The sequence below is a fragment of the Bombina bombina genome, chromosome 7 (assembly GCF_027579735.1).
Source record: "Bombina bombina isolate aBomBom1 chromosome 7, aBomBom1.pri, whole genome shotgun sequence".
Taxonomy (NCBI): Eukaryota; Metazoa; Chordata; class Amphibia; order Anura; family Bombinatoridae; genus Bombina; species Bombina bombina.
In genome coordinates this window covers 1,278,107-1,300,825 of record NC_069505.1, presented here as the reverse complement: position 1 = coordinate 1,300,825, position 22,719 = coordinate 1,278,107, and the positions used below count along the sequence as shown (strand labels likewise).

At 42.4% G+C, this 22,719-nt stretch overlaps 1 protein-coding gene across 1 annotated transcript in view; it reads left to right on the top strand.

Annotated features, from left to right (window-relative positions):
- The window catches only part of LOC128635700 (low-density lipoprotein receptor-related protein 5), a 1,026,620-nt gene that overhangs the window by 858,950 nt on the left and 144,951 nt on the right, over positions 1 to 22,719 (top strand). The gene's annotated exons all lie outside the window — the stretch shown is intronic.

Genomic DNA, 22,719 nt, shown 5'->3' with positions numbered 1-22,719 from the left:
CGCTAGTCCCTCTAATCAACTCTTATGATATCGACAAAACACCCTTAAGATGCCAGAGACTTTTAATGAGATTACTCGGGTTCAATGTTCAGGCAGTGCATGTGCCGGGGAAACAACTGGTTTTGGCAGATACACTATCCAGGCTCCCGTTGGCTGCTGCTGAAGAATCCTCAACCGAATCTGATGTGGAAGTGTATGTTGATTCGGTTCTGGCCTCAAAGTCCATTTCTTCAAGGAAACTGGAAGAAATAAAGAAAGAGACATATTTGGACAGAGATCTGCAAGAGGTTATAAAGTACATAAAAGAAGGCTGGCCCGAGAGCCGGGCAGCCTGGATGTCTTTAAGTTCTTACCAGTCAGAGAGGTCGCAGCTCACAGAGCTGGAGGGGTTGGTGCTGTTCCAAGACTGCATCGTTATTCCTGTCAGCATGAGGAAGGAGATGTTAAACAGGATTCACGATGGCCACTTAGGCATTACAGAGTGCAGAGAAAGGGCAGCTACAGCTGTGTGGTGGCCTGGGATCAGCTCCGACATTGCAAATCACGTGTCTAAATGTGCCTTTTGCCGGGAACTCCGGCCTACTCAGAGAAGGGAGCCCTTGATTTCTATTTTTCTGTAACCAATTTACTATATACTGTTCAAAATTGTTGTTGTATGCTCTTTGTATACCCTGTTATTTGTTATATTTAAATGTATGCTTCGCCCTTTGAAAAGGGGGAAGATGTGATGAGAGCAGGAAGTGATGTCACTAGTTTGGGAGCAGGGCTTAGGTCCGGTAGTCTGTGTCGCAGTTAGTTAGTGCAATCAACCTGACTAGATGTATGTTTCTATGCTCTGTAATAAAATAGAGTTGTACCATCATTGCTTTGTCCTGCATATGTCCTGCATCTCATGACAGAGTTGTTTAATTTTGTGGTCTAAGAGAATAGATTCATCCACTTCCCAGTTATACATTTTTGGGTGCATGGATGGCCAATTTATGTCACATGTAGTCATGGAGTGCTCAGACCAAGTTGTATGTTTGATGTGTGCATTAGCAATGTTGGAAAGGACAAGGTGGTCTATCATTATATAGTCTAACCTTGAGTAACATTTCTGGGAATGGGAGAAAAAAGTATATTCTTTTTTTTTTGTGGGTGAAGATACCTCCACGTATCATGGAAAGTCAATAGTTTGAGGTTTTGCCATATAGATAGTAATGCGTTTTGGGGCACTCTTGAATGGGTGGTAGAGCAATCTAGGTGGGATTCAGTGGGACATTAAGATCCCCCGCTAGTATTAGGGGTCCTTTAGTTAGAGGAATTAGATTGGAGGTGAGTTTTTGAATGAAAATATATTGCCCTTTTTTTGGAGCATAAAGGTTAATTGTAGTTATAGGTTTACCGAACAAGAGACCCACCAGACCCAGATATCTCCCTTCCTTCTCTGTATCTATTTGTAGTAATGTAAAAGGTGTTTGCTAAGATGCTAACACCATTGGTTTTCTTTAGAGGGTTAGAGCTATGGTAATGCTGAGTATATTGTGAGGAGAGGTACTTAGGCATATGTCTTGTTTTATAGTGTGTCTCTTGTAGAATAACTATGCCCCCTCCCCTTTTTATGTAGATCTCTTAATGCTAATCGTCTTTTTACTGGGCAATTAAAGCCTTTCACATTTTGTTATATGAAAGTTATCAACTTTTGTTTTGTGTTGGCCATCTAAGTATCTGAGTATATGAGTGAAATGTATAGATAAGCATAGTAAGTGTGTATATTTTTGGAAATTTTAGGTAACTTGATCTTTATAAATAACAAAGTATAACCTGAAACTTTGAAACTAACATAAAAAAACAGTTATGAACCATATTTGAGAAATTGAAAACAATTGAGGAAAAACATTATCCTAACCATGTAGATACCGTAACTTTTTAATAGGAATAGCAATCATGCACATTTTCTTCTACAAGATACGTCGGGTCCACGGATTCATCCTTACTTGTGGGATATTATCCTCCTGCTAACAGGAAGTGGCAAAGAGCACCACAGCAGAGCTGTCTGTATAGCTCCTCCCTTGACTCCACCCCCCAGTCATTCTCTTTGCCTATGCTAATAATAGGAAGGGTAAAGTGATAGTCGTGATAAAATGATAGTTTTAATTTCTTCAATCAAGAAGTTTTTTATTTTAAATGGTACCGGTGAGTACTATTTTTCTCAGGGAGGATATGGAAGAAGATTTCCCCCTGAAATTGATGATCTTAGCAGCAGTTACTAAGATGAATTATGGTTCCCACAGATCTGAAGGTAATATGAGAAAACTCTTCAGTGTGGAGGACGGTCTCATGCAGCAAGCAGCATTTGAGGTATGTTTTCAGCCTTTTTATTTCTGAGGAAACTTAGTATATCAGAATTGGCTGATTTGGTTCCTTATAGTGGGAACAGGGTAAGCAGTTGTCCTGTAAATGAAAAGGGTGTTACTGTCCTACTGGGTGTTTTACTGACATTATTGCAGCAATTAGATACGCAGCATATAATATTGACACTGGGGTATTTTACAAAATTATGGCATAAAATAAGTTTATTCATAAAGAGGACTTTATGTTGTGCTTATATGTTTGGGGACCACATGGCTGTTTGTAACCGCTTCCCATGCAGTAGATTAATCAAATAGTGCGATGTCCATTATGGGCGGGGCCTATTTTCGCACCTCAAACGCGCAGTTTACTCTGAAGGAGACAGCAGACATTAGCTCCGGTTGGGCCCTATCTGTGTGTTACACTATCCGGATTGGTGTCGAGTCATTTGGCAGTTATCTGGGGGCAGGTAGGCGTCACATGAGGTGCAGGGGTCATTATTTAGCAAATTGAGTTTAGTTTTGCTTTAAGTTCCTGTAAAGGGTAAATTTCTGCTCTTGCATGTGGGATGCAATATTTTTTGGCATCTCTGTATATCCATACCTAGTTTGTGAACGTTTATAGACGTTAAGTGTATTTGGAAAAATTGTGCGCTTTTATCTCTTAAAGGCACAGTACTCGTTTTTTTGCAAAATTGTTTTTTTCAATAAATAAAGTGTTTACCAACTGTTTTGGTTATTACTAATTTGTTTAACATGTCTGACATTGAGGAAACTCATTGCTCTATGTGTTTAGAAGCCATTGTGGAACCCCCACTTACATTGTGTACCTCTTGTACTGATAGAGCCTTACACTGTAAACAACATATTTTAGAAAATGAAAGTGTGTCTAAGGATGATTCTCAGTCTGAAGAGAATCAGGATACGCCATCCAATTCTCCCCAAGTGTCACAAGCTTTAACACCCACACAAGCGACACCTAGTACCTCTAGTGCGTCTAATTCTTTTACTCTGCAAGATATGGCTGCATTTATGAGGTATCACTGAGGTATTATCTAAACTGCCAGTTTTGCAAGGTAAACGCAGCAGGCCAGGTATTAATGTAAATACTGAACCCTCTGATGCTTTATTAGCCATTTCCGATGTACCCTCACAGTGCTCTGAATTGGGGGTCAGGGAATTATTGTCTGAGGGAGAACTTTCAGATTCAGGGAATGTGTTACCTCAGACAGATTCGGACTTAGCGTCCTTTAAATTTAAACTTGAACACCTTTGCCTGTTGCTCAGGGAGGTCCTAGCAACTCTGGAGGATTGTGAACCTATTACAATTCCTCCAGAAAAATTGTGTAAGATGGATAAATATCTAGAAGTACCTACTTAAACTGATGTTTTTCCGGTTCCCAAAAGAATTTCGGAAATTGTTAAAAAGGAATGGGATAGACCAGGTATACCGTTCTCTCCCCCTCCTAATTTTAAGAAAATGTTTCCTATATCAGACACCATCAGGGACTCTTGGCAAACGGTCCCTAAGGTGGAGGGAGCAATATCTACTCTAGCTAAGCGTACAACTATACCTATTGAGGACAGTTGTGCTTTCAAAGACCCTATGGATAAAAAGTTAGAGGGTCTTCTAAAGAAGTTATTTATTCACCAGGGTTTCTTGTTACAGCCTACTGCCTGCATTGTTCCAGTAACTACGGCGGCGGCTTTCTGGTTTGACGCCCTTGAGGAGTCTCTGAAGGTAGAGACGCCCTTAGAGGACATTTTGGACAGAATTAGAGCTCTGAAGCTAGCTAATTCCTTTATCACAGATGCTGCTTTTCAGATTGCTAAATTAGCGGCAAAAAATGCAGGCTTTGCCATTTTGGTGCGCAGATCGCTTAAGATCGGTTAAAATCGTGGTCTGCTGATGTATCATCAAATTCTAAACTTTTAGCTATTCCGTTCAAGGGTAAGACACTATTCGGCCCTGAATTAAAGGAAATAATTTCCGACATTACTGGAGGTAAAGGTCACGCCCTACCTCAAGACAAACCTCTTAAGATGAGGGGTAAACAAAATAATTTTCGTTCCTTTTGAAATTTCAAAGGAGTACCCTCTGCTTCCCCTTCCTCCACTAAACAGGAAGGGAATTTTGCTCAATCCAAGTCTTTCTGGAGACCTAACCAGGCCTGGAATAAGGGTAAACAAGCCAAGAAGCCCGCTGCTGCTACCAAGACAGCATGAAGGGGCAGCCCCCAATCCGGGACCGGATCTAGTACCAGACTTTCTCTCTTTGCTCAGGCTTGGGCAAGGGATGTTCATGATCCCTGGGCATTGGAAATTGTGACCCAGGGGTATCAGTTGGAATTCAAGGAATTTCTCCCAAGGGGGAGATTTCATCTTTCACGTTTGTCTGTAGACCAGACAAAAAGAGAGGCATTCTTACACTGTGTAAAAGACCTCTATACCATGGGAGTAATTTGTCCAGTTCCAAAGCTGGAACAGGGACAGGGGTTTTATTCAAACCTTTTCGTGGTTCCCAAAAAAGAGGGAACTTTCAGACCCATTTTAGATCTAAAATGTCTAAACAAATTTCTCAGAGTCCCATCATTCAAGATGGAGACTATACGATCAATCTTACCAATGATCCAGGAGGGTCAATACATGACCACCGTGGACCTAAAGGATGCGTATATTCACATTCCTATCCACAAGGATCATCATCAGTTTCTAAGGTTTTGCCTTTTTGGACAAGCATTATCAGTTCGTGGCCCTTCCCTTCGGGTTGGCCACAGCTCCCAGAATCTTCACAAAGGTGCTAGGGTCCCTTCTAATGGTTCTCAGGCGGCGGGGCATAGCAGTGGCGCCCTATCTGGACGATATCTTGATTCAGGCATCAACTTATCATCTGACCAAATCTCACACGGACATTGTGTTGTCTTTCCTAAGAACTCACGGTTGGAAAGTGAATGTAGAAAAGAGTTCACTTGTTCCACAAACAAGAGTTCCATTCTTATTGATAGATAAGATTCGGTAGACATGAAAATATTTCTGACGGAGGTCAGAAAATCAAAGATTCTAAATACTTGCCGAGCTCTTCAGTCCATTCCTCGGCCATCAGTGGCTCACTGTATGGAGGTCATTGGATTAATGGTAGCAGCAATGGACATCGTCCCGTTTGCTCGCTTTCATCTCAGGCCACTGCAGCTGTGCATGCTCAGGCAGTGGAATGGGGATTATGCAAATTTATCTCCTCAGATAAATCTGGATCAAGAGACCAGAGACTATCTTCTTTGGTGGTTATCACAGGATCATCTGTCCCAGGCAATGTGTTTCCGCAGGCCATCATGGGTTATAGTGACAACGGACGCCAGCCTCTTGGGCTGGGGTGCAGTCTGGAATTACCTGAAGGCTCAGTGTACTTGGACTCCGATGGAGTCTCAATTACCAATCAATATTCTGGAACTGAGAGCAATATTCAACGCGCTTCAGGTGTGGCCTCAGTTGGCTCTGGCCAGATTCATAAGGTTCCAGTCGGACAATATCACGACTGTGGCATATATCAATTATCAGGGGGAACAAGGAGTTCTCTAGCGATGATAGAGGTATCAAGGATAATCCGATGGGCGGAGACTCACTCTTGCCATCTATATGCAATCTCTATCCCAAGAGTAGAGAACTGGGAAGCGGATTTTCTAAGTTGTCAGACTTTTCATCCGGGGGAGTGGGAACTCCATCCGGAGGTGTTTGCATCATTGATTCAACAATGGGGCATTCCGGAATTGGATCTAATGGCAACTCGACAGAATGCCAAGCTTCCACGTTACGGGTCCAGGTCAAGGGATCCCCAGGCTGTACTGATAGATGCTCTTCAAGGGGTTCCGTTTGAACCCATGCATTCCATAGATATTAAGCTGTTATCTTGGAAAGTTTTGTTTTTAGTTGCTATCTCTTCTGCTCGAAGAGTTTCTGAGCTTTCTGTGTTACAATGTGATTCACCTTATCTTATATTCCATTCTGATAAGGTGGTTTTGCGTACTAAACCTGGATTCCTTCCTAAGGTTGTTTCAAATAAGAATATTAATCAGGAAATTGTTGTTCCTTCCTTTTGTCCTCATCCTTCTTCTAAGAAGGAATGTCTGTTACATAACTTGGACGTGGTTCGTGCCTTGAAGTTTTACTTACAAGCGACCAAGGATTTCCGTCAAACATCTTCTTTATTCATTGTTTATTCTGGAAAATGTAGGGGTCAAAAATCTACGGCTACCTCTCTCTCTTTTTGGCAGAAAAGCATCATCCGCCTGGCATATGAGACTGCTGGACAGCAGCCTCCTGAAAAAATTACGGCTCATTCCACTAGAGCTGTGGCTTCCACATGGGCTTTTAAAAATGATGCTTCTGTTGAACAAATTTGTAAGGCTGCGACTTGGTCCTCCCTTCATACTTTTTCCAAATTTTCCAAATTTGATACTTTTGCTTCTTCTGAGGCTATTTTTGGGAGAAAGGTTCTTCAAGCAGTGGTGCCTTCCGTTTAGGTATCTGTCTTGTCCCTCCCGTTCATCCTTGTTATGTTGCTTTGGTATTGTATCCCACAAGTAAGGATGAATCCGTGGACTCGTCGTATCTTGTAGACGAAAAGGAAATTTATGCTTTCCTGATAAATTGATTTCTTCTACGATACGACGAGTCCACGGCCGCCCTGTCATTTTAAGACAGAATTTATTTTACTTTTTTTAAAACTTCAGTCACCTCTGCACCTTTTAGCTTTTCCTTTCTCTTCCTATACCTTCGGTCGAATGACCAGGGGGGTGGAGTCAAGGGAGAAGCTATATAGACAGCTCTGCTGTGTTACTCTTTGACACTTCCTGTTAGCAGGAGGATAATATCCCACAAGTAAGGATGAATCCGTGGACTCGTCGTATCGTAGAATAAATCAATTTATCAGGTAAGCATACATTTCTTTTAGCGTTTACTGGGAGCAGGTACTATTGTCTCGTCATATACTATATGTACCTGCCACTAAATCTTACATGTAGGTGACGACCTACTCCATTCCAAAAGAAGTTGTAATAGAAGAAAGAAATATAGTGATACATAAATATATATATAAAATAACTTTTTTGAAAAAGGATATGGGGAACCATTGTTCTGGTTCCGGTAGTTGAGACAATCAGTGTTTTAACCTCCTGCTTGTGGGATTTTTTGGGTTGGGACTGTTGCCACAATGATCTTTGTGGAAGAGGTATGAGTTCCTGATGGCGGGTTTTGATTCCAGACATCTGTTGGGTGTCTGTATGTATGGGTTTAGGTATCTCCAGCATTTTGCATATTTCAGGTATGTCATCCGGCGACCTGCAGATTATTCTTTGGCCTCTCCAATTGATCAACATATGGAAGGGGAATCCCCACCTGTAAGCACTGTTCTTTTTTCTGAGCAATGTTGTAAGGGGAGACAGCTCCTTCCTCTTTTGTAAGTTTCAAATTGTTAAATTCGGGTATATTTGCAGATCTACGTTATCATATCTGATAGGTTGTTTTTGTCTGGCTAATTTCATGATGTCTTCTTTATCAGAGTATTTAGTAATTTTGGCGATAATATCTCTTGGTGTTTGTCCAAGGGCTTAGGGCGCAAAGCCCTGCGTGCCCTATCTATTTCAATGATTTCAGATGAGTCATCTTCTTTTAAGAAGTTGAATAATCCTTGTAGATACCGCTCTATATCTGGAGCTGTAATACTTTCAGGAATCCCCCTAAATCTGATATTTTGTCTACGATTTCGGTTTTCTATATCATCTATTCTGTTTTCCAGCTCCTGGATTGTCTCGTCCTGTTGCTGCGTTTGAGAATAAACTTTAGTAATGACTGTGTTGTGCGTGTCCTGATCATTTTCTATTTTTTCGATTCTGTGACCCATTTCATTGATATCTTTTTTTTTTTAATTTCCAGAAGCTCATCTTATACACTGTTTAACTTGTGTAATTAAAGAAGAGAAATCTTTTTTTGATGCTAATGTGTCCAATAAAGCTTTGGGGATAGTGAGTATTTCAGCTGAAGATTCTTCCTCTGAATCTGATGATACTGTGGGTTCTCCCAGTTTAAGGGCTGCGTGTTGCGCAGTTATTGGAGTAGAAGGTTCCATTGCTTTTTAAGAAGTTATTAAAAGAGGGGGTAGTCCCTGATGTAGCTTTCCCCTGGGTGTCGTTTGTTTAGTTTTTTTGGTGACATTATGCCTGAGTTTTGCAACTAAGCCTTTGTATATTAATTGGCTGTATATTAATTGTCAGGTTACATGCCCAATATGTTTTTCTTGTGTGCTATGCTTAACCCCTTGAGTGCTAGCGACGGCTCTGAGCCGTCGCAGAGTTTCCCACTCAGAAACCGTTGCTAGCACTCTCCCACCTTGAGGGAGATCTGGGGGCTCCCACCCACTCTTACCCCGGAGATCGGGCCTGTATAGTGACAGGCATCGCCGGGGCTTCATGTTTTGCGTGGTGACGTCACGCGCAATTATGTGATGTCACCGCGCAACTTTATTAAAAAAAAGGCAACTGTTGGTTATAATTATTATTAGCGGTTATTTGAAGAGCGCCAACAGATTCCGCAGCACTATAAACAAATGCGGAGTACAACAAAACAATTTATAGGGATCACATGGGTAGAGGGCCCTGTCAAGAGTTGCACTGTTGAAGGTAATCTACGAACAGCTGGACTCTTAGACATACATGCTAAAGGGGTTCAGGGGATAGCAATGGAGGAGAGGAACTGGTATAAAGAAAGGTTAGTGTAGTTTGTATGCATCCCTGAACAGTAGAGTTTTAAGGGTTTGTAGGGAGCGTTTGAAGCTTTCAAAACTAGGGGAGAGTCTTGTGGAGCAAGGCAGAGAGTTCCACAAGATGGGAGCCAGTCTGGAGAAGTCCTGTAAACGGGAGTGTGATGAGGTAACGAGAGGAGGAGAGTAGAAGGTCATGAGCAGAGCGAAGGGGACGTGAGGGAGAGTATCCGGAGACAAGGTCTGAGCTATAGGGGGGAACAGTGCAGTTGAGGGCTTTGTATGTCAGAGTGAGAATTTTGTGTTTAATCTTAGAGGCAAGAGAAAGCCAGTAAAGGGATTGACAGAGAGGTGCAGCAGATGAAGAGTGACGTGTAAGGAAGATGAGCCTGGCAGAGGCATTCATTATGGATTGTTAAGGAGCTAGGCGGCAGGTGAGGAGATCAGAGAGGACAGAGTTGCAGTAATCTAGGCGGGAAAGCATGAGAGAGATCTTAGTTGTGTCTTGTGTAAGGAAATGTCTAATTTTAGCGATGTTTTTAAGGTGGAAGCGGCAGGCTTTAGCCAAGGACTGAATGTGAGGAGTGAAAGAAAGATCTGAGTCAAATGTGACCCCGAGACATCGGGCATGTGGGGTAGGGGTGATGATGGAGTTGTCAACAGTTATAGAGAGATTGGGGGTGGAGATTTTGAAAGAAGGGGGAAAATAAGGAGCTCAGTTTTGGAGAGATTTAGCTTGAGGTAGTGAGAGGACATCCAGTTAGAAATGTGAGAAAGACAGTTAGTGACACGGGTTAGCAAGGAAGGAGATAGGTCTGGTGCAGAGAGGTAGATTGGGTGTCGTCAGCATATAAATGATATTGCAAACCGTGGGACTTTATTAGGGAACCTAGTGACGACGTATAGATTGAGAAGAGAAGGGGACCGAGGACAGAGCCTTGCGATACTCCGACAGAAAGTGGTGACGGGGCAGAAGAGGCCCCAGAGAAGGCTACACTAAAGGTAAGGTTTGACAGGTAGGAAAAAACCACGAGAGGGCTGTGTCACAGATGCCAAAGGATTGGAGGGTTTGGAGCAAAAGAGGGTGGTCAACAGTATCAAAGGCTGTGGACAGATCAAGGAAGATAAGCAGAGAGAAGTGGCCTTTTGCTTTTGCTGTAAGTAGGTCGTTGGTAACCTTAACAATTGCTGTCTCTGTGGAGTGTGCATGTTTCAGAGATGAGGGAAATATACCGGTGCTGAGGGAGAGGTTGAAAATATGTGTGAGTATAGGGGTAAGGGTAGAAGAGAGGGAGGGGAGTAGCTGAGAGGGGATAGGGTCAAGGGGACAGGTAGTGAGGTGAAAGCGCAGTATAAGTGCCGAAACTTCTTCCTCAGTAACAGGGGAGAAAGAGCTAGGTTTATGGCTATGTGGGTTGTGGTTGATTGAGAGTGTTTGAGGAGGTGAGAGAATGGAATTATGTTGAACTGATTTTGTTTCTGATGGAGTGGATTTTGTTATTGAAGTGGCTGGCAAAGTCTTGAGCTGACAGAGAAGTTGTATTAGGAGGTGGGTGTGGGCGGAGAAGCGTATTGAAAGTGGAGAACAGACGTTTTGGGTTTGAAGAAAGATAAGAGTAAAGAAGTAATGTTGCTTATAGAGATTAAGGGCAGAATAGTAGGAGTTCAAGATGAATTTGTAATGAAGAAAATCGACTGAACTCCGAGATTTTCTCCAGTGCCGCTCAGCAGTATGGGAACATCTGCGTAGGTACCATGTCACAGGAGTATGCCAGGGCTGAGGATGAGTGTGTGATTTCCGAGCTATGGTAAGAGGGGCCAAATTGTCAATGACGTATGTAAGGGTGGAATTATAGTGGCAGATAGATTGGTCAGGGCAGGAGAAGGATGAAAGAAGAGGTTTGAGGGAATTAGCAAACTGTTGCTAATCTAATGACATAATGCTTCTGTGAAGTTTGGTATGAGGAGTAGAAGGAGGGAAAGTTGTAGGGAGGGATGATATGTTGCAAGTTAGGAGATGGTGGTCAGAAAGAGGAAAAGGGGAGTTTATGAAGTTTGAGAGAGTGCATCGATAGCTAAAGATCAGGTCAAGGGAGTGACCATCTTTGTGAGTGGGAGAATCAGTCCATTGTGACAAACCGAAAGAGGAAGTGAGTTGCAGAAGTTGTTTTGCAGAGGAGGCAGTGGGATTGTCAAGAGGGATGTTGAAGTCGCCAAGAATGAGGGCAGGGGTGTCTGAGGAAAGGAAATAAGGTAGCCAGGCAGCCAAGTGATCTAGAAATTGAGTTGAGGAGCCAGGGGGTCGGTATATGACTGCAACACATATAGAGAGGGGAGAGAATAAGCTAATCATGTGGGTTTCGAATGAGGAAAATGTGAGGGAAGAGATGGGTTGTAATTGTTGAAAGGTGCAATGAGTGGAAAGTAAAATACCTACACCACCTCCTTGTCTATTGCCAGACCTAGAAGTGTGGCTGAAGTGGAGACCCCCATGTGACAGAGCAGCAGTGGATGCTGTGTCTAAGAGAGAGAGCTAGGTTTCTGTTAGGGCCAGAAGGTTGAGGAAGCGGGAGATGAAGAGGTCATGTAGAGAAGTGAGCTTGTTGCAAACAGAGCGAGAGTTCCAGAGTGCACACGTGAAAGGGGTAGTGGCTTAAGATGCAGGAGGAATGTGAGTAAAGTTGGCAGAGTTTTGTTTTCTGAGTCTGTGGGACGGTACACATGGGTGTGCACGGCTAGGCAGTTGTAGGGTTCCAGGATTAGGGGAGATGTCACCAGCAGTTAGTAAAAGCAAGAGGGAGAGTGACATGAGATGAGATACAAATTTGCAGTAATGAGACTGTTTTTGAGATGAGTTGCAGGGGGGAGAGAGAGTGTTAAGTGAAATTAATTTGTTAATTAGTTGGGTGATAAGCTTCCCTGAACAATTAGGTCTTTAGGGAACATTTAAAGGAGGAAAGATTAGGGGAAAGTCTGCCAGCTCAAAGAAGTGCATTCCAGAGGGTTGGTGCCGCACGAGAGAAGTCCTGTAGTCTAGCATGAGAGGAGGTGATGGTAGAGGATGCAAGGAGCAGGTCATTGTTGGCACTTAGAGGGCGGGCTGAAGTATATTTGTTGATGAGTGAGGACAGGTAGGGTGGGGCAGCATTGGTGAGGGCTTTGTAAGTCAGGGTGACAATTTTGAATTTAACTCTGCTGTGAATGGGGAGCCAGTGAAGGGACTCGCAGAGAGGTGTAGCAGAAACAGAGCATTGAGAGAGGTGGATTAGCCTGGCAGATGCATTCAGGACGGATTGAAGGGGAGAGAGGTGTGAGAGAGGAAGGCCAGTTAGTAGGTTATTACAGTAGTCAAGTCAGGAAATTACCAGGGAGTGGATTAGCTGTTTAGTAGTCTCAGCACTCAGAAACTGACACATTTTAGAGATATTGCATAGGTGGTTGGGGCAGGATGAAGAGAGCAATTGGATGTGGGAAATGAAGGACAGATTTGAGTCAAGTGTAACTCCAAGGCAGCAGACTTGCAGTGATGGGGAGATAGTGGTGCCACCAACAACAGAAACTGGAGTAGAGTTAGAGAGGGGGGATTAGAAGTAGTTTGGTCTTGGACATGTTTATTTTTAGGTGGTGAGAGGCCATCCAGGAGGAAATGCCAGACAAGCAGTCGCAGATGTGAGAATTGACAGAAGGAGAGAGTGCAGGGGTGGAAAGGTAGATCTGAGTATCATCAGCATAGAGGTGATAGTTGAAGCCATAGCTGTTGATAAGTTTACCCAGGGAAGAAGTGTAAATAGAGAAGTAAGTAAGTAGAGGACCCTTGACAGAGCCTTGAGGTACTCCAACAGACAGAGGCAATAGAGAGGAGGAGTCACCAGCAAAAGAGACGAAGAAGGATTTGAGAGATAGATAAGAGTGAATCCAGGAGAGGGCAGTGTCACAGAGCCCAAGAGAGCTGAGAGTCCATAGGCGAAGGGGATGGTCAACAGTGTCAAAGGCAGCAGAGAGGTCAAGTAAGATGAGTATAGAGTAGTAGCCTTTGTTTCTTTCTAATGAAACGGTGAGTCCACGGATCAAAATGCAAGGTTCTACATTTTGGAAGTAAAAATAAGCAGGCAACGTATTTTTTAAATGGGACAAGACTTAGCCAAACAGAGGAATAAAGGGATTTGGCAGTAGTAAATGATAATAATCTAAAGATGAGTGCACAATGAAGGGCAGCTGCTTCAAAAGCTAATAAGATACTAGCATGTATTAAAAGAGGCATTGATTCAAGGGAGGAAAGCATAATTCTGTCACTATATAAAGCCCTGGTAAGACCTCACCTTGAGTATGGAGTGCAGTTCTGAGGACCGATCGCAAAAAAAGATATTGCAGAACTAGAAAAAGTTCAGAGAAGGGCCACAAAGCTAATAAGGGGATTGGAGAAATTAACCTATGAAGAGAGTCTAGCCAAACTGGGTCTGTTTTCTTTAGAAAAAAAGGCGCTTGAGAGGTGACATGATTACTTTATATAAATGTATTCAAGGCCCATATAAAGAGATGGCAGAAGCTCTTTTTATTCCAAGAAAATTGTTTGTTACAAGAGTTCACAATTTAAGGTTGGAGCAAAGGAGATTTAATCTCCTGCAACGGAAACGTTTTTTCACTGTAAGAGCAATAAAATTGTGGAACTCATTACCAAAGGAGGTAGTGAATGCCAATACCCTAGATACATTTAAAAATAGTCTGGATACATTTCTGTATATAAACAAAATTCATGGATATGATTTCTAGTATTAAATGGGCCACCTTTTAGTGGGGTTATTTAAGCTTAACTGGAGCTTTTTGTAAGTATTTTAGATTTGTATAGGTTGAACTCAATGGACTTCAGTCTTTTTTCAACCTTATCTACTATGTTACTATTGGGAATATCACTCCTGACCAGCAGGAGGAGGCAAAGAGCACCACAGCAAAGCTGTTAAATACCACTCAACTTACCCACATCCCCCAGTCATTCACTTTGCTTGTATCAGTTGCAAGGAGGGGTAAAGTTAGGTGTCTGACTCTTCAATCAAGAGTTTATTTTTTAAGCAGAGCAGGTTTGCTTTGCTTTCTTGGGGTGTAGCCTTAGTCCATGTCAGTCTCTTCAGTAGAGCAGTGGTGGCTTTAAAGCATTGGGAACTTGGGGGGTATAATTACCTCTGCGCCTCCCATGTAGTTTGTGCTGCCCTTCTTTTAATAAGTCTGAGTAGGTTTACTCAGTCTTTTTTGTTTCCCACAGGTCCATGTAAGGAGTGATGCCTTTCAAACTTTGTGAGCTGCCCTGCTGCCGGGCAGATTATTATAGAGGTAAGTGCTGTTTTTTCTTTTCTGAGGTCAGACAGTCTAGCAATTAGGGGGTTAATTTATTCCTGATTATGTGCAGGTTTTTTTTAACTCATGGCAGTATTGTGGTGCTCTGTGGAGGATTTGGAGGGCAGCTGAGGCTGTTTTTGGCTCTGTTTTAGGGGAGTGTTACATTTTCACTCCTTGTTGGACTCTTGTGTGTGTTAGTAAAACGGGGCAATAACGTTTTATTTGGCTGTTAGGCTCAGTGCAGGCAGAATTGCAAGAGGCACTTCGGGTTTACAGTTTTTTTCGGCGGTTGTTTACTGTTTGTAGCTGTCATGTCGGCCAGGAGGTTGTGTAGACACCCACGATGGGCAGAGTTTTGTTTGTCTCAGTGTGTGTTTGAGACAGAAGTGAAAGGTTATTCCACTGCTGCTCTGGTGCTATGTTGGAGCGGTTTTGTGGAGAGTGAGGTCTGGATCATTTGGGAGTCTGTGTCTACTCTGGTTGGTAGGAGGCTGGTTTAAGCACCTCATTTGGGCTTGTTAAGGTGTAGAGGTGTTAGATAAGGGCTCTTATTTTTTATTAACATTATTTAAAGGGACAGTAACGTTTGATTTTTGGAGCAATTTTTTCTGTCACATTTAATTAATTATCTGATTTAATTCTTTGTTTAATTTGTTAAGATGGACCAAGAGAACTTGCAAACTGTTACTTGCAATTTATGTATAGATGCTAATGTGGAGCCACCTATCCTTTTCTGTTCTTCTTGTATTGAGAGAACATTACAGTACAGGGATAGGCTTTTTGATTCAAAACCTTCTTTTTCTAAGGAGAATGTTGTTCAGGAGTCCCCTGTTCAAGCTATACCACAACTTTCTCCCCAATCGTACCAATCTCTATCCTCTTCACATGCAGTGCCCTGCATTTCGTCTCAGGTTGGTTTTTCTTTGCAGGATATGGCTACTCACATATCCTCTGCTGTAGCTGAGACTTTGTCTGCTTTTCCTGTGTTGCAGGGGAAGCGCAAGTACTGTTGCAGTTAGGTCAAATGTTTCTTCCCATAGGTCGGAGGAGGAAGATACTTCTGTGGAGTCTGAGGGTGAAATTTCAGACTCTGATAGTGTAATTCCTTCTGCTGATTCTAAGGTTGTTTCTTTCAGATTTAAGCTGAAGCACCTCAGTTTGTTACTCAGGGAGGTTTTGGCTACCTTGGATGACTCTGATTCAACGGTCATAGTTACTCCCAAAAAGGCTAGTAAGCTTAATAGATTTTTCATGTTCCTTCCATGGCGGAAGTTTTCCAGTTCCAGATCGTGTTTCAGAGATTATTACACAGGAATGGGAGAAGCCTGGAGTTCCTTTTTCTCCTTCTCCAATTTTTAAGATGTTTCCTATTGTGAATTCTATTAAGGAATCTTGGCAGACGGTTCCCAAGGTGGAGGGAGCTATTTCTACCTTGGCTAAGAGAACCACTATTCCTATTGAGGATAGTTGTTCTTTTAAGGATCCCATGGATAAGAAGTTGAAGGCTTTGCTTAAAAGGATGTATGTTCACCAGGGGTTCCAATGGCAGCCTGCTGTGTGTATTGCTATGGTTACCAGTGCAGCTGCATATTGGTTTGATGCGTTGTCTGATTCTATTCAGCAGGATACTCCTCTTGAGGAGATTCAGGCCAGAATTAAGGCTTTAAAATTGGCCAATTCTTTTATTGCAGATGCTTCTTTACAGGTTATCAAGTTGGGAGCAAAGATTTCTGGCTTTGCTGTTCTGGCACGCAGGGCCTTAGGGTTAAAGTTATACACTAAACTGCAAAGAGAGAAAGTTGCACCAAAATAAGGTGCAACGCAAAAGACCAGGATATCAAGCAAGCCACTTAAAAAATAAACGAATTAAATACAATTGAATATCATAAACATGTGCAATTTATTAAACCATGATTTCATATAGTACAAAAAACACTAAATAAATAATGACTCTGTAAAATATGGAATATGTGAAAAAAGTACAAAGAACACTAACACACACACAAGGGACAGACAAACAAATCACATGGGCCCCACATGCAGCTCTGAAATAAACCTAAGCCGGCAAAACAGTCCAGTGTTTGATGACAAATGTTCAAGGAGAAAAACTCCATCCACATATAGATGAAATGGATATGGATAAACATCAGACACATGCAGTGTATCAAATGGATGAAATATGATGATGCAAACAGACTGTATGTGGTATCATGAAATGGATGATATATGGATAAACAACTGATGATGGTGATAACAGATGATCAAGTCACTTAGGTACATTTTCAGGCTTGCAAACAATCACAGCAACCAGTATATGTGATAAATCACGATGAAAAGTGTGGGGGATTTATATGAGAAAGTTCATAACTGGGGCGAGTGTACTTAATGCATAACAATCCAATGAGGATACACGACAGTTCATACCACACTCTAAGCCCCTAAGACCGATCACACATGCGACCCTCCAAGGTGTACTCACTACCACGCCACACTTAGAACCATCGGCTCCCTGACCGACAGATGTAGAGGAGTCCTACTGGTATATGCTGCTCCACAACAATGTAGTGGGGGGATCCCACGGACCAAAACGCTGCTCACCGACGCGTCCTGTTGCGCGTTTCACTCCTAACTTGCAGCTCGGAGCTTCATATACTGGTTGCTGTGATTGTTTGCAAGCCTGAAAATTTACCTAAGTTACTTGATCATCTGTTATCACCATCATCAGTTGTTTATCCATATATCATCCATTTCATGATACCACATACAGTCTGTTTGCATCATCATATTTCATCCATTTGATACACTGCATGTGTCTGATGTTTATCCATATCCATTTCATCTATATGTGGATGGAGTTTTTCTCCTTGAACATTTGTCATCAAACACTGGACTGTTTTGCCGTCTTAGGTTTATTTCAGAGCTGCATGTGGGGCCTTTGTGATTTGTTCGTCTGTCCCTTGTGTGTGTGTTAGTGTTTTTTGTACTTTTTTCACGTATTCCATATTTTACAGAGTCATTATTTATTTAGTGTTTTTTGTACTATATGAAATCATGGTTTAATAAATTGCACATGTTTATGATATTCAATTGTATTTAATTAGTTTATTTTTTAAGTGGCTTGCTTGATATCCTGGTCTTTTGCATTGCACCTTATTTTGGTGCAACTTTCTCTCTTTGCAGTTTAGTGTATAATTATACTTACCAGGTAGCATACCGCTTGTCTATTTTTCTAACATTATTGGTTGCATTTCTTCAGCTGTTTGTTTTGTTCTTATGGTTAAAGTCCTGCTCTGTATATGTATCATCCAAATCTAAGCTTTTGTCCATTTCTTACAAGGGTAATACCTTGTTTGGGCCAGGTTTGGCTGAGATTATTTCAGATATTACGGGAGGGAAGGGACATTCTCTCCCTCAGGATAAGAGAAATAAACAGAAGAGTCGTCAGAGTAATTTTCGTTCCTTTCGTAACTTCTCTGGTAAACTTTCCTCCTCCTCTTCCAAACTGGACCAGTCCAAGCCCTCTTGGAGGTCTAATCAGTCCTGGAGCAAGGGAAAACAATCTAAGAAGCCCGTTGCTGATTCAAAGTCAGTATGAAGGGTCTGCCCCCGATCCCGGGGAGGATCTTGTGGACTTTCTTTGTTCACTCAAGCTTGGGCTCGGGATGTTCCAGATCCCTGGGTGGTAGACATTGTGTCCCAGTGATACAAGCTAGAGATCAAGACCTTTCCTCCCAGGGGAAGGTTTTTTCTCTCCAGGTTATCTGTAGACCAGATAAAGAGAGAGGCATTTTTACGTTGTGTGCAGGATCTTACCGACATGGGAGTGATAGTTCCTGTTCTGGTTCTGGAGCAGGGTCTGGGTTTCTATTCCAATCTGTTCATTTTTCCCAAAAAGGAGGGAACCTTCAGACCTATTCTAGATCTCAAGAGCATAAGCAAATTTCTCAGAGTTCCGTCATTCAAGATGGATACTATTCGGTCAATTCTTCCTATGTGTCAGGCACAACTAAGGAAGAAAAAATGTGTGCAGCTTAGTTATTTGGACCACAATTGCTGGAATGGAAAAACAGTAAAAATTGTATGGTTGTTTGCAACAGAGTGAAAAGGTAAAACAAAATTTAGGAATTAGGCAGCTATGTAAAACCTTATTCCTTATTGCAAAGTTTTAGTATACAGGCAGTAATTGAGCATATTCCCTATGGCTGCCACATGTGTCTGGGTAGTCACTGTGAGAAAGTAAATGCAGCAGGGGTATGCCCAGATATACCTGAGATTTTAAAAATAATAAAGGTAAAAATTAAATAAGCAAGGAAAAAATGGTACTATGATCATAGAAAAAATAAGCAATTGCTATTGTGAACAGAGTTACGGTAAAACAGCAGGATATGAGGGAATGAACAAAAAGTCACAGAAATAACAGCAGCAACTGAGATACTAATCTGAAAGTATAGCAGCTAAGTAAAAATTCAGAGACTGGCTTACCGCTAACAGAACTGTTATAATGATAGTTGCAAACACCGGGTTGTAATGGCGACTTGCCAGAGGGAGCAGGGAAGCTCAGTAGCAGCTGGCTGATGACGTCACAGCATGAGGAAGGGGAGCTCCGTGAAAGGTGAATCCCAAGGCCGGTGAGCTGCAGGGGAAACTGGGTTAGAGGTAAAGGTAGGAGTGAGGCTTTTGAAATAGCTGAATCTTCTGAGGGAGAAGCAGGCAGGAAGGAGAGGATGACAACAGAAATCCAGTTAGATGGAGTAGAGGAATCCAACAAACAGAAGTAGTATGATAAATCTCACAGAGTGCAGGCTCAGGTTAAGGTTTAAGACAAACTTCAATACTAAGCAATGTGAAAATGCTGGGAGGGGCCTTAAATAGGCTGAAGTTAATGGGAGCAGGATGCTTTAAAGGGACAGTGCAGAGAATAAGTATGCTATTATCCTGACACTATGGTTCAAGAGGGTGAATTCATGACTACAGTAGATCTGAAGGATGGATATCTGCATATTCCTATTCACAGGGAACATCGCAAATTTCTGAGATTTGCTTTCCTAGACAAGCATTTTCAGTTTGTGGTCTTCCTTTTGGTATTGCAACAGCTTCCAGGGTGTTCTCAAAGGTCCTGGGTACGTTACTGGCAGTGCTCAGGCTGCAGGGGGTTGCGGTAGCTCCTTATCTGGACGACATTCTGTTTCAAGCGCCATCTTTTCTGAGGGAGTAGGAATTCATCCGGAGGTGTTTTCCAGTTTGATTCTCAAATGGGGACTACTGGAGTTGGACCTCATGGCGTCTCGTCAGAATGCCAAGCTCCCGGATTGAGTTCAAGGGATCCTCAGGCTGTTCTGATAGATTCTCTAGCAGTTCCTTGGAAGTTCAGTCTGGCATACGTTTTTCCCCCGTTTGCTCTTCTTCCTCAGGTCATTGCTCGGATCAGACAAGAGAGGGCGTCAGTGATTCTTATTGCACCGGCGTGGCCTCGCAGGATCTGGTATGCAGATCTGGTGGAGATGTCATCTTTTCCACCTTGGAGTCTTCCGTTAAGGAAGGACCTTCTACTTCAGGGGCCCTTCCTTCATCCAAATCTCGTTTCTCTGAAGCTGACTGCTTGGAGATTGAACGCTTGATTTTTTCTAAGTGTGGGTTTTCTGAGTCGGTTATTGAAACTATGATTCAGGCGCCTAAGCCTGTGACTAGAAAGATCTATTATAAGATATGGCGCTAATATCTGTATTGGTGTGAATCCAGAGGCTACTCTTGGAGTATGGTCAGGATTCCGAGGATTTTGTCTTTTCTCCAGGAGGGTCTGGAGAAGGGTTTATCTGAAGGGTCAAATTTCTGCTTTATCTATTTTGTTGCACAAACGTCTGGCGGATGTGCCAGATGTTCAGTCTTTTTGTCAGGCCCTGGTTAGAATTCGGCCTATGTTTAAGTTTGCAACTCCTCCTTGGAGTCTTAATTTAGTTCTTAGAGTTCTCCAACAGGCTCAGTTTGAGCCTATGCATTCTTTGGATATTAAGTTGTTATCCTGGAAGGTTTTGTTTTTGGTTGCTATCTCTTCGGCTCAAAGAGTTTCGGAACTTTCAGCGTTGCAGTGTGAGTCTCCTTTTCTTATTTTTCACTCTGATACGGTAGTACTGCGTACTGCTGTAGGTTTTCTTCGCAAGGTTGTTTCTGATAAGAATATTAATCATGAAATTGTTGTTCCTTCTTTGTGTCCTAATCCTTCTTCTCATAAGGAATGTTTGTTGCACAACCTGGATGTAGTTCGTGCTTTGAAATATTATTTGCAGGCGACTAAGGATTTTCACCAGTCTTCCTCTTTATTTGTTGTTTTTTCCAGGAAGTGTAGGGGTCAGAAAGCTACGGCCACTTCTCTTTCTTGTTGATTGAGGAGTGTTATTCGCTTGGCATATGAGTCTGCTGGTCAGCAGCCTCCTGAGAAAATTACGGCTCATTCCACAAGAGCTGTTTCTTCTACTTGGGCCTTCAAAAATGGAGCTTCTATAGATCAGCTTTTCAAGGCTGCGACTTGGTCATCTTTACACAATTTTTCTAAATTTTACAAATTTGATACTTTTGCTTCAGCTGAGGCTTCTTTTGAGAGAAAGGTTCTTCAAGCAGTGGTGCCTTCTGTTTAGGTTACCTGTCTTGTCACTCCCTTATAATCCATGTCCTCTAGCTTGGGTATTGATTCCCAATAGTAATTATGATGATCCGTGGACTCACCGTGTCATTAGAAAAAAAATAAAATGTATGCTTACCTGATAAATTTGTTTCTTACTTGACACAGTGAGTCCACGGCCCGCCCTGTATTTTAGACAGTTTATTTTTATATAAACCTCAGGCACCTCTGCACCTTATTTTACTTCCTTCCTCCTTTACCTTTGGTCGAATGACTGGGGGTTGTGGGTAAGGGAGTGGTATTTAACAGCTTTGCTGTGGTGCTCTTTGCCGCCTCCTGCTGGTCAGGAGTGATTTTTCCAATAGTAATTATGATGATCTGTGGACTCAACGTGTCAAGAAAGAAACAAATTTATCAGATAAGAGATCATTAGATAGTAACCTTGGTGAGGACAGTCTCAGTTGATTGTTGGGGACAGAAGCCAGATTTACAGGGGGGTTGGAGTACAGGAAGTGGGTTAGGCGATCGAAAACTAGTTTTTTTTTCCAAAGATTTTTTAAGCTACCAGTAGCAGTGATATGGGGCGGTAGTTTGCAGGGGAGTTAGGGTCAAGGGAGGGTTTTTTGAGGATGGGGGAGACCTTTGCATGTTTGAAGGAGGCAGGGAATGAGCCGGTAGAAAGGGATAGGTTGAATATGTGAGTAAGAGCCGGAGTGAGGGTGGGAGACAGAGGGGGAATTAGATGTGAAGGAATAGGGTCAAGTGGGCAGGTAGTGAGGTGTGAGGAAGACAATAGGGAGAGAGTGGCAGACGGGGTGACTGAGAGTGAAGTTGGGAGATTTCAGGTTTGTGTTGGAATGTTTCTTCGGATGGCAAGTGTTTTATTGAAAAAGTAGTCAGCCAGGCCTTGAGCACTGAATGCAGATGAGGGGGGCGGTGCAGGTGGGTAGAGGAGAGAGTTGAAAATGGAGAAGAGTCGTTTAGGGTTTGAGGAGTGAGTGGATATAAGAGAAGAGAAGTAGGTTTGCTTAGCTAAGCGAAGGTCAGAGGTGTAAGGGTAGAGAATGAACTTATAGTGCATGAAATCAGTTTCAGAGTGGGATTTCTTCCAGGCACGTTCAGCAGAGCGGGAGCATTTTTGCAGGTGGCGTGTTTGCTGGGAGTGCCAGGGCTGGAGTGGACGACGTGGGGCTTTGCGAAGTTAAAGGACCAGACAACACTGTAGATTTGCATAATCAACAAATGCAAGATAACAAGACAATGCAATAGCACTTAGTCTGAACTTCAAATGAGTAGTAGATTTTTTTTTAAGACAATGTGTTTTTTTACTCCCCCTGTACCATGTGACAGCCATCAGCCAATCACAAATGCATACACGTACCATGTGACAGCCATCAGCCATTCACAAATGCATACACACTTATTCTTGCACATGCTCAGTAGGAGCTGGTGACTCAAAAAGTTTAAATATAAAAAGACTGCACATTTAGTTAATGGAAGTAAATTAGAAAGTTGCTTAAAATTGCATGCTCTATCTGAATAATGAAAGTTTAATTTTGATTGAGTGCCCCTTTAAACTATCTGTTCAGTTACTGAGTTTCTTTTACAGGCCATACATCTGTGACTAGGGGAATTTTATATAAAGGTCTTAACGGCCTTTATTCCTTGGTGTTCAAATCAGGGGGTTTTCT